At 41.3% G+C, this 14,969-nt stretch overlaps 1 protein-coding gene across 1 annotated transcript in view; it reads left to right on the forward strand.

The window, feature by feature from the left end:
- Positions 1-14,969, forward strand: part of arhgap29a (Rho GTPase activating protein 29a) — a 36,613-nt gene that overhangs the window by 1,564 nt on the left and 20,080 nt on the right. The window lies entirely within an intron of this gene.

A 14,969-nucleotide genomic window follows, 5' to 3' on the forward strand; every position in this document is an offset into this window, starting at 1 on the left:
GCTGATAAAAGTGGCTGACACAACATGCTCCTATAGGTTGACGATGGTTTTCTAAGGTACAGTCCAGATACGAGTCCTTTTATTAGTCAAACACAAGTAGATCAACTTACCTGAGCCTTTTTCTGTTGATATTTTCCAGGTGTCTTTGGAGGTGGTCTGTTAATAATTTGTTTCCACAACAGTTGACCACTGTGGATGTGGGTTTGGCACTGAAGGCACACACCTGTATAGTTTCACTCAAAAGCTGAGAGATCTTTGTGTCCGTGTCTCTAAGGCAAACAATGCATGTCTTTTGTGCTTTGTTTTCATTTTGTTTGACTCTTAAACAAGTTGTATACTTTTTTTTTTCCCAGAATCAAGGGTTGTGGCAGTGGGGAAGGGAAACAAAAATGCTGAATAGTGTTAGCACAGTGAAAGGGATTTATAACGGAATGTAGCTGCCAGTCCACTCTTGTGTACACACTGTTGCTTTCACCGCAGTGTACACAGTCCCGGGACTGTGTACCTGTTTTGTCGCGCTCCGGCCTTGGCTGCACGGCCACTCAACCCGTCTTATCTCATTTTTATTGAATTTTTAACCATCCTGTAATGTGTAAACAATACACTCCGAGCATTTTGCAAACAAAACGTCTGAACTTTTTTGATCCATATTAAAAAGAAGGCTTCAATCTTTTTTCTACATTTATTTCTTTATTTTATGTTTTTACTGAAAATGTGGCTGGGTCAAGCAACGGCAGCATTCTGGGGGGAAATGTCATCCCTAAGTTTTATGACCAAAAGTAACGCTCGCTAAGTCAATAACCTTTACATGGTGATGACAGACCTGGTTTTAAAGTATAAGACTGAGCTGATGAGTCCTGCACTGTTTGTGTGTGTTTGCACGTTTTATGTTCAGTGTTGGCCTTTGGATCAAACGCAAATTTGTTAATTCTCACATTTGGCATGGGAACTCTTAAATGAGGCAAAGATGAGGCGGTACTATGTTTTCCTACCCACTAGAAATACCATGACTCACAACTCATTAGGAAGGAGGAATTTCAGATTCCCCCTCCCCGGAGAGGTCAGTAAAGGTGCTTGACCTGGCTGCTTGGCATTACGGAGAGCAGCTAGAGCAACTTTTCAGTGACTTGTCAGCATGCTGCAGATCAAAGCAGTAAATCATCATGTGTAAGAGATTTGGGCCCCCAGCTTTGTGGAGCAGAAGAAGGCTCCAGTTGAGAAATATACCTAGAGCCTCCGTGGTTTCACATAGTCTCTGTCAGACTGAGGTCAAGTGTAATCATACAGTTGCAGTTTCAGCTTCTTTTAAAAGGGGATTAGATGTGATCAGCACACAGCAAGCAAATACAGGTTCTTGCTATGTCACAAGTTTCATAGTTGCCATGCTCAATGTTTAGACTTTGCTACATATCATTGAGAAACCGGTTTATAATCCCAGAGCTCTACAAATTATAATTACTGTTAAAACATAGTATGCGAAACATCAGCTGCCAGTCCACTTTGTGGCTGAAGTAGCTGTACAAAATTTATAGGTGTGGTTAGCAAAGGCTTCTTTCTGCAAATAGTGTCGCTGGGATGTATGAACGTGATTGGAAAGTGCAGCATTCCCGTGAGATGGCTTGTTTTGGCAAATTACAGGAAGGGGCGGATTAAAGGAAAACCAGTCACATTGTGAAGTAATAATTTGGATCCGTCTGCTGTTTAGGATAAATCTTACCAAACTTTGCCATTTGTACTGGATTTTTTTTCCTTTTTTTAATATTATATATCAGGATGGTCTTTCCTTGCTTCGTCATATTTAGGGTGAACCGCTCTTGGGCTTTAAGAACGACCATTAGCAGATCCTTGGGAGTCACCACACTGCGCAGTGATTGGATGAGATTGAAATCCCCTCTAATTTATGGCCATATTGTCTCTGAAGCACATCACAATAGTTCAGACCTCTCATTACCCTGAAGGTTCCCGCCTCGCGCACCCCCCCCAACTTCACAGAGCCAATGGTCACGAGCAATAGTTAACTTAGAGCCCTGTACCCCTCGCAACAGTGCCTGCATTCACAGTCAATGATGTGAGACTGACACCCATTGTCCCGGGAGGCATCTCCAGACTAGCATGCTTCTGCTATCTGGCAGCTTTTTCAGAATTGTGTCTTTCCCAAGTTTGAGAATAGCTGTGAGTCGAAGGATTACTCCCTCGGGGGCTTTTCTCGGCCCATGTTTTATCATTTTTCCTTTTAGCGAAGCATATTGTCCTTAAATGGGCATTATTGCATTGTGGCTTTTAAGTTGTGGTCGCAGCCAGTGACGCACAACAGTTTTCTGTTTTTTTCACTTGTGCTTGAGAAGGGTTTGTTTTTGTGCCGAGCTGAAGGTGACCTTTCTATTCTTGTCCTAAGGGGCCGACCTTGTCCAGTAGCCACTTGGGAAATGACCGCCGGAAGTTGGATGTTGACTGTTAGTTTGAAGGTTAATCTTAATTGGGTTTGTGGTTGATGTTTGAAGTCCTGTTGATCTATGGAGGTGCTCTCTGTAGCTTTTGTTTTGACAGTAATTGAGCCTCTTCATCACAAGATTAGCAAATATTTGACTCCGGCATTTTTACCACTCAGCAATCTTCAGACTTCACTCTGCTGTGGAGTGTGGTGTCTGTTTTTCATGAGCTCAGGGGAAGATAGTCGTTCAGGTCATCATCTATTTCAAGAGTCAGGAGTACGTTGTTGTTGGTCTTAGTGGGGACAGGTGTGTCACTCATTAGTCTTATTATGCTCTGAGTAAACCAAGTGGAGTGATTTCATATGCTCTGATTGAATGTGTCAGCTATTATAGACTCAAAGCTGCAAATGAGAACAATTATCTAGGCATCGGCCCAGAGAACAGGGTGGTACCAGGAATTATCTTTGAAGTGAGACTTTAATTTGTGCATACTTTGAAGTCAAAACCTACTTAATCTTGGAGGAAACTACCAATTTCTAAAAAAAAGTTCTAAAAACTAAAAAACGTAGTGTTACTTTGAGTGTTACAGGGAATTGTTGGCATCACTTTAAGTATACAGGACTCTCTCAGAAAATTAGAATATTGTGATTTTCTGTAATGCAATTACAAAAACAAAAATGTCTTACATTCTGGATTCATTACAAATCAACTGAAATATTGCAAACCTTTTATTATTTTAATATTGCTGATCATGGCTTACAGCTTAAGAAAACTCAAATATCCTATCTCAAAAAATTTGAATATTCTGGGAATCTTAATCTTAAGCGGTAAACCATAATCAGCAATATTAAAATAACAAAAGGCTTGCAATATTTCAGTTGATTTGTAATGAATCCAGAATGTATGACATTTTTGTTTTTTTAATTGCATTACAGAAAATAAAGAACTTTATCACAATATTCTAATTTTCTGAGACAGTCCTGTAGACCCTCAACTGGAAAGTCCTTGAATATCTGCACCACCACATGTTTAAGTGTCCAACCATGTCCCCTGCTTCCCTAATTCTTGTAGAATGAGTCCACTTGATGCTTTAGAAGGCTGCCCAGATTAAGTAAGTCCCATAAAATTGTGACACATTAAAAGCATGCAAGCACAGTTTTGTCATGACTCCCTGATGAGTCACTGTTTTTAATTGGTCATTGTGTCAAATGCTGACTCAGATACACCTTCCTCCTGAATTCAGCTGTTACGTTTTACGTTGAGTCATTAAGGGTCCTTGGTTAATCGGTATGATTCGGAGCCTCTTTCCTTAAACCGAGATCGTGGTCCGGGCCTGTAATGATTAACAGCTACTCACTAAAACCATTCCACTGATGTTGTGTAGTCCAACATGACTGTAATGCCCCTCACCGCTCAGTAACCGCCGTAATGACTCCCATTTTCTACTTGTATCCTAAAGAGGTTCATCTGGTGCAAACCTGATTTTTGCAGTTACTTTTGGCGTTTTAGTTTAGTTTAGTTTCGTAGGGAAAACGAGTGCCGTCTCATTTTGGTAACCAGATGAATGGTCTGCCCTGACGCAAAAGCAATGTGGGAAAGCTGCTTCTAGTCAGGGTCCTCGGAGAAACTGTTAATGCTATTTCAGTTCATTTGATTCTAAATCACCCCTTGTGAAATACCATCCTAAAATTAGACCTACTTGGGCTTTTCCAGACTCTTAATGGCCACAACTATGCTTTGTTTAGACAGTCTATCCCACTGGGCTTGGAACCCACTGTAAAGCATTGCAAGCTTCATCTTGCCTTCAAAAAGCTCCTTTTATGGTTCCTTTAGTGTTCCCCTATTATATGTCCCTGTAAATTGTACAAGACAACAAGCCTTGGTTGTTTCCTTAATATCCTGTTACATTTAAAGTCTGGTCGGAGATTAGATCTTACAGAGATCCTTATTTAATCTGAACACTTATCTTGCTAATTAAGCTGCCCCCTTGGGATTTATTACATTAGCCTAATTGTTCTGGAGGGGGGACCTTATTTAAGAGCACACATATTGTCTTAGCATTAGTAGATATGTTACGACTGGTTACTGGATTTCCCTCCAGTCCAGGATTAATCTGCAGAGTATTGTGACATATGGCAGGTTCATTTATCCCCTCTGTCTAAGGAAAAATGGCACGAAATGTCCAGCATCCATTAGCTGAGCATGCATCATTTAACACTGCTGATTGTATGTGGTGATGGCATGCTCCATTCAGGTGCCAGCGTCATGCTCACGTGTTGAGTTAACAGTCAGGCTTGACTTGGAGATTTGTTTGCTGTTTTTTGCTTTTTTTTTTTTACGTTTGAGCCCAAAGAACCCCCCCACTCTCCCTTCCCTTGGGAGATATTTATGACTATGGGTGCTGTTTTTGCAGGAGCAGCTTTGTTCTCGGAGGCTCTCGGTGTCTGCAGTGCACCCAGGTTAAGCTTCAGGATTCTGTGCTGCACATGAAAGACTGGGGATAGTGGGATCAGGCAAGAGGCGAAAAACTCTGAACCTCTTTAATGATTGAAATTAGATGTTTTTACATTTATTTTTTTTACTCTAAAAGAACTCCTATTCAATTTGTTCTCATAATTGTGCAAAAAAAAAACCCTCAAATCATTGCAGTGTTATTTGATAAAGCTTCCCCGGTGTCGCAGGCACATATTGTTATTGGCTGATATGCATCTTAAGTAATGTGACTGAAGGTCGCTAAAAAGGTCAAAAAAAGCGCCACCAACTGCTGTTGAATCGTGTGTGTGTGTGTGTGTGTGTGTGTGTGTGTGTGTGTGTGTGTGTGTGTGTGTGTGTGTGTGTGTGTGTGTGTGTGTGTGTGTGTGTGTGTGTGTGTGTGTGTGTGTGTGTGTGTGTGTGTGTGTGTGTGTGTGTGTGTGTGTGTGTGTGTGTGTGTGTGTGTGTGTGTGTGTGTGTGTGTGTGTGTGTGTGTGTTAGGGCTGGGCGATTTTGGACAAAAATAAAATCCCGATTTTTTTTCTCTGAAAACCCGATTTTCGATTTCGATATTTTTTGGTAAAACTACAAAAGACAATGGAATAAATTGTTTCAAATATTTTATCTTCATTTTTAAAGAAAAATAGCAAACAAATTTCCCTATTGGGAATGAAGTGCAATTGAAAGATACTGTAAAGCCTCCTTGAGTTTAGTAAAGTGAATACATTTACAATTTTCTTGACCAAACAAAGATGACTAGGCGAGCTCTGTCTGTAAAAAGCTGCAAAAAAACTGCAAAAAAGGAAAATCGATTTTCCGATTTTCCTTTTTTTTTAACATCGATTGTGATTAATAAATCCGATTTAGATTTAAAATCGATTAATCGCACAGCCCTAGTGTGTGTGTGTGTGTGTGTGTGTGTGTCACCACAAACCTGCGTGTGCGCAGGTGTTTCTGCATGGGAGAAAAACATATTTTTTTAACCATTACAATGCAGAATAACAATAACAGATGGCTCTTAAAACCTTCCTGTGCAAAAACAAAAAGAGGCCATATGTTAACCTTTCCCAGAGGTGGTGTTGAGGATTTGGAAGCATCAAAAATGGGCCAGTAATTCAGCAGAACCGTGTGTTGTGGAAACTGGAATCTGTATTACAGGTCTTTATATAAAAATGTGGGTACTCTGAGCCAAAAACCAAAACGACTATCGTGGCTGTTTTTCAACAACAACAAATGATGATTGTAGTGAAAACGACAAGTGGCTGTATTGATACACTAACCAAAGATAATCTACACTAATCATCAAAGCAGAAAAGAACATCAAAATTCATAGCAACATGTGCTTCCTACGAGACACACCCTTTTATGGGGATTTTCCATACATGCTTGGAAGATGCACAATGGTAAAACTTAAGAAGGTTGCCCAAGTGTATGAATGCCACAATGTTTTTGGCAATCCAAAGATGTGTTTTTATATTTACCGACCCAAAATAATGAGATCTAATATTATGTAGCTGTTAAGAAACACACGGATGTTTGTGAATGGTGGCTATCGTGGTGAAGTTATGCACAAGAACTGTTATTGGCTTTTAATGTCTTTCATGATGTTTTATCATACAGGCTTCCCCTTGTTTTATTCATTAATATTGATATCAATTGGGTTTTTGTAAAAACAACAGGTATTTGATGACTGGAAGTTAAATATTGTGACATTTTTAAGCCAATTCCATGCCTTGTCTATATTTTCACAAGTGTGCCAAATTTACTTTTTTGAGTTTCTGTACTGTTGTTTTCAACCTGGAATATATTTGCATCTGTTGTTGTTTTGCAGTTTGTGTGTCTCCAGATTCCGTTCACTCCCAACCACAATCACAAAAGGTTAAACTAAGCAGATTATAACACAACTTTTGACATCATAAGGCTTATGATGCAGCTGTAAATCCACTAGAGGCTCAGTAGCTTCATGCAAGGCCTGTATCTGCTCAGGCAGGTAGTTGTTGCCGTGGTTAGAAAAACAGTGCTTCGTTGCTCATAGCCAGCTCAGGTTATCACTGAGCTCCTTCCAAGTTTTATTCTTCGTAAAAACACTTAACATGTTGGTTTGGTTGTTTACAAAACAGTGCAACTCCTGGAAATCCATTCCTTGAATTAACAAATCTTGTCAACCAATCATTACCTTTTTCAGCGTATGAAACGCCTTGAGAGTTGTGAAAGTGATGGTGTTTCTGGGGTCCGACCTTTTTAGTGCACAAAGCCCGTTCTCTCAGGATTAAGATGCTGGAGAAGTTCAACAGTATCCTCATGATCTCAATGCTGTGTTCTGCAGACCTCTCCGTTCTGCCTCTCAACAGGTGTGCAGAAAGGGCCCGGCTTTGTACTTGTTGGAAAGCGCTCTCATCTTTTTGTTGGCTTTGCAGACGTTTCGGAGGAACTATAGTCCCTTCAGTGAAATGCCTGACCAGTTTGGCAGCCAGCTAGAGGTTGCATGGTGGGGGGATTTAAAGTTTCTCTTGAAGAAAGCATTGCTGGAATGCCAGCTTTCAGATCTTTGCATCAACAGTGGGTGGCAGCAGTGGTGGCGATGTGGGGGACATGTAGAGAAAAAGGTTGCCTGTCTTTCCTCGTAGTGACAGACAGCTCCAAAGAGAAATAAAAAAAAAAAAAAGGGGGGGAAGAAATTCTTTACTCCACAGTGGGTATCTCATTTATATTCAAAGGACTAAATAGAAAAATATCCAAGTTTAAATGACCATAGACATGATTATTCCTACAGTTTGCAGTCCATGATTTGTTTTTAAGATGACAGCAGAGGATTTAATGCTTATTTTCATGATTTGTGCTTTGCATTTGCCAAAAAAAAAGTTTACAAAAGGGAAGGCAGTCGCTTGCAGAGTGGGAACAAAACAGCTCCCCTCCTAGGTGAAAAGGGCCGTGTGCCTCGCCTATAGGTCTTTCTTTATTTCTTTATTTAAAAATAATACCAGCTCTATGTGCATGCATTCATGGGAAATGTGGCTTCAAAGGTTAAGCAACAGGGAATGCTTTGGATTGAGCACAGAGGACTAAGACGGCAAAGTTCCCCGGCCTTTTGCCAGCTGCATGTAATCTGCTAATCGGTACGGTGCGCTGCGGTGGTTTCTTGACAGAGGTGGGACACGGCCACAGACCGCAGGAAGCCTTTTTGGGGAGGGGGACATCAAGGCATGTATTGACCACCCATCGCAGGGACACTGCAGGGTGTTAAAGGTTAAGTGGACCTTTTTTTTTTTTTCAGGACCACCTTTTATAGGGCTGCAAATGGTTAAAATTTAGATTGAAACTGTGTGGCTCCGTGTTCTAGTTGTGAGATGTCAGGCTTGTGAGAGGGAATCGTTGAAGAATGTGGCATTTCACCCTCGCCAATTAAAAAAGAATCCATTTTAAACAAAGTCATACAGTGATTGATTATTACACTGGCATTTGTTTGCTGGTCTTTGGAGGAAGGACTTGCATCTCAAAAGAACCTCTTAAGCCCAGCTTTTCTACGACTTCTGATTAATGCACGGTCTCCTTAAAAAACTGCTGCTGCAGAGAACTACTTTGTTATTTAGTGGGCAAGTTAAAGGAAACGACCAACTGTGGTCTGATTCAGTGGGACTCTCGGTGAGGTTTAGATCAATATTAGTCATGGCCTTCCTGCCCAGCATACCACCTACCCTCCTCTGCCAGCAGCCGCCTCCATCCGATCGAACGTCTGCAGAACCGGCTGTGACACGTTTAGTGATTTCACACTTGGCATGGAGGCTATAAGTGTCCTATGTTTTGTCAGACGTTTTGAGGCATAAATAATATATTGCTCCCGTCATTTGTGATGCATGACTGAGCACAGCCAGGGTCACAGCAGAAGGAATGTTGCCAAGTCACTTTGTGCCGGGCCTGAGTGGAAGTGTCCCTCTTTAAAGGATTGAGCCGTTCACACAGAGTTACAAGAGTCAATATGGTGGGTGCAAAAAAATAAAATAAAAAATGCCTCTTTTTTTCCTTTTGTATTCATAAGTCCTGCAAACTGAAACAATTAATATGATACATCATAGTGCAGAGACCCCATTAACCAGTAGTACTTATAGTGAGTTCATTTACCGGCCCTTTTTTATAGTTTTCCTGACTGTCAAAGGTTCAAAATGAAGTAAAATGAAATCTAGTGATTTTTTTTTCAGGCTATTTGGCTGTCACTTTAATCACTAAAAGGTCCATGAATACCTGAGCAAGAGCAGCCATACCAGGAGCCACCATCATTTTTTCTTTTTCAAAACAACTTCCCATTCAATGAGCATCATTTGCATATGCAGATTGGTCCTCTAAAATCCAACAGCAGATCAATTCACCCTGTGCATCTATCCCCACATGGGGTCAGGCCTTCCTCCCTCAGAGGTGATTCATTTCAGAAAGAAACGTTGTCCAATTGATTGGTTTAGGAAGTAAACTGATAAGTGCAGTGAGGGGCAGATGGAGGCCATTCACGGTGCACATGGAGCACACAGAGACAGAAGATTTAGGCTGCATTATCTAACAGAACCAGAACTTTTCAGTCAGAATCAGAGTGAAACAACTCCATTATGGGGCTTTATCAATATGAATAGGGATAAAGTAAATACATTTAAACATATAAGTTAAAGATTCATTTAAAAAATCAATATAATGGTGCCACATCTTTCTTGTGCTGTGTTAAACATATTGGTAACAGAACAGGATCAACTTTTGCTCATCCTACAGTAAAGGCCACCGGATAGTCGTGCGGGCATGTTTGGGGGATAATCAGTGTCTCGTATTCATGCAGACCACGTCTAAACTCTATTCCCTTGTCTACACAACTGTCCTGTGCACTATTGTTTTGGTATGCATAAAACCACCTCTTTCCAGTGAATTTTTGACCACTCTGGCACATTCTACCCATTTATTATTCAGTACATTTTTCTAAAATGACATTACTTTGTCCCATGAACGCACATCAACATGAGGAAAACTATTGTCGGACAGTGTAACACATCACACGCTCCGCCATTAGTTTTACTGACCGACCGTCTTTAGTTTTGTGATTTTTACTGTGAATTTCTACTGATTGTTATTTTCTTCTGAACTTAATTTGTGACCCTATCACAAATAGTCTGCAAGAAAAAAAAGCAAGAGTTGGTATCATTGTGGGACCCAGGTTATTTTCTTCTAACATCTGGTCTTGTGAGACTTGTGTCAGGTCCCTCAGGACTTGCGGCGTCCCGATCCCAGTGCCTTCAAGATGGTACCTCATGTGAAAATCGTTATACCATGTAGTCTAAAGGGGGTATTCATGCTTTTCTTGATGGTTGGGGGGGTCACATGCCATCAACTTGGGTTTTAAGGCCTCATTTTATATTTGGAAGCCCATATCAAAAGAGTTTCTGCTCCCATGGGGCATTACAGTGTTTAGATACTCAGCTGTCATCTCGGCGGTAAATGTCCCCCTCCATTCCCAGTTCATGCAACTCCTGTCCCAACTCCCAAACAAGAGGCTGGAATGTTGGGTTTCCATGACGCTAATGAAGTAAAAACCTGGCAATGTGTTGCTGGGAGCCTCAGAGCAGCTCCTGATCTGCGGCCTCCTTCTCATCAGGATCAGCGTCTGATCCCCATGTAGCCTTCATTCACCGAGGCTTATTATGCCAAGGAATGTCTCTCCCTCTCTCCCTCTCTCATAACCCCCTCTGAAGCAGGGATGTGGGGTGCAGGGGTAAGTTTGGGACAAATCCCAAGGGAGAGTACTACCCCAAATACCACACAACCCCCTTCTTTTTTTTCTTCTTTGACTCCCATACTCCACTGAAATACTCCTTTAGTACCCCTTTAAAATCCCTCCGCTGTTATCACACTTTGACAAAAAACACACACAAACTCCAAAACCTTCTTTTCACTGAAAAAGGGAATAGCTGTTGTGATTTACTGTTCCATAAACGCTTCATGTGGCAGGCCTGAAAGACGACCAGCACTACTGTTTGCTATTGGCCCCAACGACAATGGTGAGATTTGGGCCCTTAAACAAGTCGTCACTCCTGACCTCTAGACTACTGTGAAGAAAAGCAGAAAAATCTCCCCCGGCATCAAGTTTATTGTTGACATCTGTTTTTAAGGGCCTTGATCTAATATTTGACCATATTTTTTTTTGGTCCCAGGAGTTTCCACCTCAGATTTTCTTGTCTTGAAATGACCACCGGTTGAATGCTGTTTCACACAGGCTCTCCCCGGTGGGAACGCTTCTTCCCTCTTTTGTCTCCCACCCAGAATGGCAGTCGAGGGGTTAAATAATCAGTCTCTGTACATTATCTTGTGTCCTGCTGTGCTGGTGGATGCAGCCATAATGTCTTGCTAATTAGCCTCCTTTTTAGGATTTTCCAGTGGGCCACACAGCCGCCATTGATGACTGAAGTCCATGAAGCGTTGCAAAAGAAGACCCTCTGTCTCATGGGCATTCATGGTTCAGCCTTGCTCTAAATAAATCTCTGTCTTCTTGCCCAAGCTTGACGACTTCAGGACTCAGGATTTAGTTACTGGGCAGATGAATAGTGTATATTGCATCTCTGGGGATGATTTAGGCTATTGTGGGTTTGTTGTCACTCAAAGGATAATGTCCATAAATGGGATCCAAACTGAGCAGGCCCAATTAAAGGCTTAGGAGTTGAGGTGACTTGTTGTAAGATTCAACCCTTATCAAATCATTATGGGTTGAGGTCCCTATATAGGATTATAAGAGATATAGGGAAGACTGGGTTCAGTTAACAAGTATTTCCTTTGGCAAAATTGTAAAAGCAGCTTATATGATGCCAGTGAAACTTGATTAAACACTATTCAATGATCTGAAGTGGCAACAAGAGGATGTTACACCCCTACAAAGTAACTTTTCATTTTTATCACTTAGAAAAACACATTTATCTATTCTACCTTTAACGGCAACCCTTCTTGGGCTCCTATGTGCCTGGATCGTGTTTGAGTAGTAGGGCTCAGTTTTATGTGTTGCCGCTCCAGAAGTTCACCGCTGGCCCTTTTCCCGCCTCATGAGAAGTGGATACAAAAGCACAATAAGCTTATATGATCAAAAACCCTCCAGGACTTTGGCACTGGACAGAGCTGAACATGGGAAGTGATAAAGATGGATGAGGTTGGTTGCTACGGACAAAGATGGGGCTCTCTGGGTCCTGTGGAGAAGCTTTTCAGACGTTGGAAGTAACAGGGTGTGTTGGCGAGGACGGGTTGTTGCAATGATGAACCAGACAGGATTTGTAATTTTCCTAATGCGGTTTCATTTGCAGAAAGTTGCTCATTTTGTAATATGAAGTTTTTGAGGTATGTTAATGCGGAGCTGATCTTTTATAATTGTTAACCTGGCACTACCTTTTTACATCTTTATGTAACTTGCAGCGGAAGGTAAAAATAAAAACAACCTGTGATCGGTGATAGGGCAAAAAAATGACTCTTCTATGAGTGTAATTAAATGAACATTACCGTGAAGAGTCATTAGTGCACATCAAAGATTGCAGAAAAACCGACTCTTGACAGCTCACAAAGACGGGAGAAGATACAGGAAGACCATTAAGCAATAAAACTGTTAAAACCCTGCTGCAGCAACAGCTGGATGCATCTAGTTCAGTATTCTTCTTCTGAAACTAAAGTTGCTCTCTTTTTCCACCCCTTTTTTAAAATAAAAACAACAACAAAAATGAATCATCTGGGTGTTACAGTGGTTAAAGCAAGCGGCCCGTGTACTGAGGCTACAGTCCTGCAGCGGTCGCAGGTTCCAGTCCTTGCCTTTGCTGCATGTTGTCCCCATTCTCTCTCTCTACCCACTTCCTGTCTATACATCAAATAAAGGCCACTAGAGCCACAAAATCTTTAAAAAAAATTATGAGTTTCTAAAAAGAATTTCTAATTGATGACCTTTTTCCTGGTGGACGGAGAAATGTGGAGATGTTTAATCCAAATTCAGCAAAACAACACTGAAAAATGTTCCACTGGTGTCCTCTGTTGCCGTCAGAGATCAAAATGGAATTGCAAATGTATTTCAATCAAATAGAAAATAAATCTAAACTCTTAGTTTAATTGTATTTTAAATTAAACAAAAAAAAAAAAAAAATACTGGTCAATTTGGCAGTGATGCAATAAGTCTATTTTGGATCTTTTAATAAATTGCACAACTGTGAAGTCATATGTTTCTGTTGTTATTTACTTTGTCTTTAGTATTTGGGGACACGGTTATTTCCCTACAACTTTGACAGTTAATGAGTTTTGATGAGCTGATGGTCAGAATGAACTTGTCCCAGCCCAATCGTCTGGCTGGATGTACAGATCTGGCCTCAGCTAGCATTGTTATGGCGGCCCCAAAGGCCCAGCATTATTGGCTTCACTGTTTGTCCCTCTCCAACGGAAAAAAAAGAGCGCTGGCAAATAAAAGAAAAAATGGGAGACGGCTAAAGTCTTTCTGATCCCTTTTTCCATGAAGGGTAATCCAGGGGTGATCGTCAGCACAAAATGTGGCGTTCACTGCCTGTGTTCCCTCTGTGTTTGTATGTGTTTTGCGAGAAGGTTTGACCAAGAAACGGCTGTTTAAACGCAGTCACATGAAATCAAAACAACCTCTCAAGCAGTCTACTTTGTTGTTAGTGTGATTACAGTCTCGCTCTGGAATGCATCTTGGCCACAATGCCAATTACGCTGGTTTGTGTGAGGGGAGGGGAGAGGGAGCAGGGAGGTGTTTCTCTTCATCTTTCCGTTTCCATGTTTTACTGATCTCTCCAAAAGCCCAGGCCACACCCGCCGGTACGTTTCCAATAGGTAGTAAATGTCACTGTGACCATAGTTCACAGTCATTTACATTTTTGTCATCCCTGACCTCATCACTTAGGGACGTCACAAGCACATTTTCAAGGTCGCTTGATAACAAAGTGTATTTTGGTCCTTTTGTAAATGGCGTCGGTATCAGTGTTGGTAAAGTCACATCAGGTAGACAGATCTACATACCTGACGTGTGTTTTGTTGCTTTTGTAAATGGTGTTGGTATCAGTGTTGGTAAAGTCACATCAGGTAGACAGATCTACATACCTGACGTGTGTTTTGTTGCTTTTGTAAATGACAGCGATTCAGAGTCGGTAAAGTCACATCAGGTAGACAGATCTACATACCTGACATGCCATGTTCTCCTTAGTGACCTCCTTAGATGCCCTATAACTGCTGAAAGACTACAGTGTGTAGTGTGTTATACATCTGAATTCCCTCGGCCATGTCATTGTTGCCGGGACGGGACGTAAACTACTCCAATTCTTTCCTGCTGTTGTGAATGATTGTCTGAGTGCAATACGACCACCATGGTCACCCTTTAAACTGTCAAAGCTGGAAAGTCTTGCAGTAATCCTCTGGCCAGTTAGTGAGCTCCATTTATACCAAGTGGGTTATTGTTTTTGAATCGATGTGTTCTCGGTTCAGTTTGGTTGGTGTTTACTTGATAAGGCAGTCTGCTGAGGCTGAGCTTTGAACGGCAGAGGTTGACAGGGTTCAGCTGCTCGTTGAAAACCTTCCTGTATGTAGAGGTTCTGCATTACTACAGGGATGACCTCACTTTTATGATCTCCCACTGGTCAAAGGTCGCCAACCTAGTGGATGATGCAGTAACTGTTCAGGCAATGTTTTTTTATTAACGCTATACTGCTACTACATGAAATGCTTAATTGTTGAGTGATCATAGTAAGAAAAACAACAACTAAGTAGCACGTGTCTGATGATCCAAAAACATTTCAAACCAAGCTGGTGCAAGCTTTGTCTTTTTTTTCTGGAGGAGAGAAACTTTACTGCAAGTCTTGCTGCTGGAGTTCTTCATATTTTAGTAGGGGTGTAACAATATATCGTGCCACGAAATTTCGCGATACAAAAACGCCACGAAACGTGTCGTGGAGGTGACAAAGTGTATCGCAATATTGGGTTATTAATATTAATCTATTGTGTTGACTAGTAACGCGCATCTGACCACGCGTGCAGACCGCGCCTCGCGGACCAAAATCTTACTACGCT

Source organism: Cololabis saira, chromosome 22 (genome assembly GCF_033807715.1).
Source record: "Cololabis saira isolate AMF1-May2022 chromosome 22, fColSai1.1, whole genome shotgun sequence".
Classification (NCBI taxonomy): Eukaryota; Metazoa; Chordata; class Actinopteri; order Beloniformes; family Belonidae; genus Cololabis; species Cololabis saira.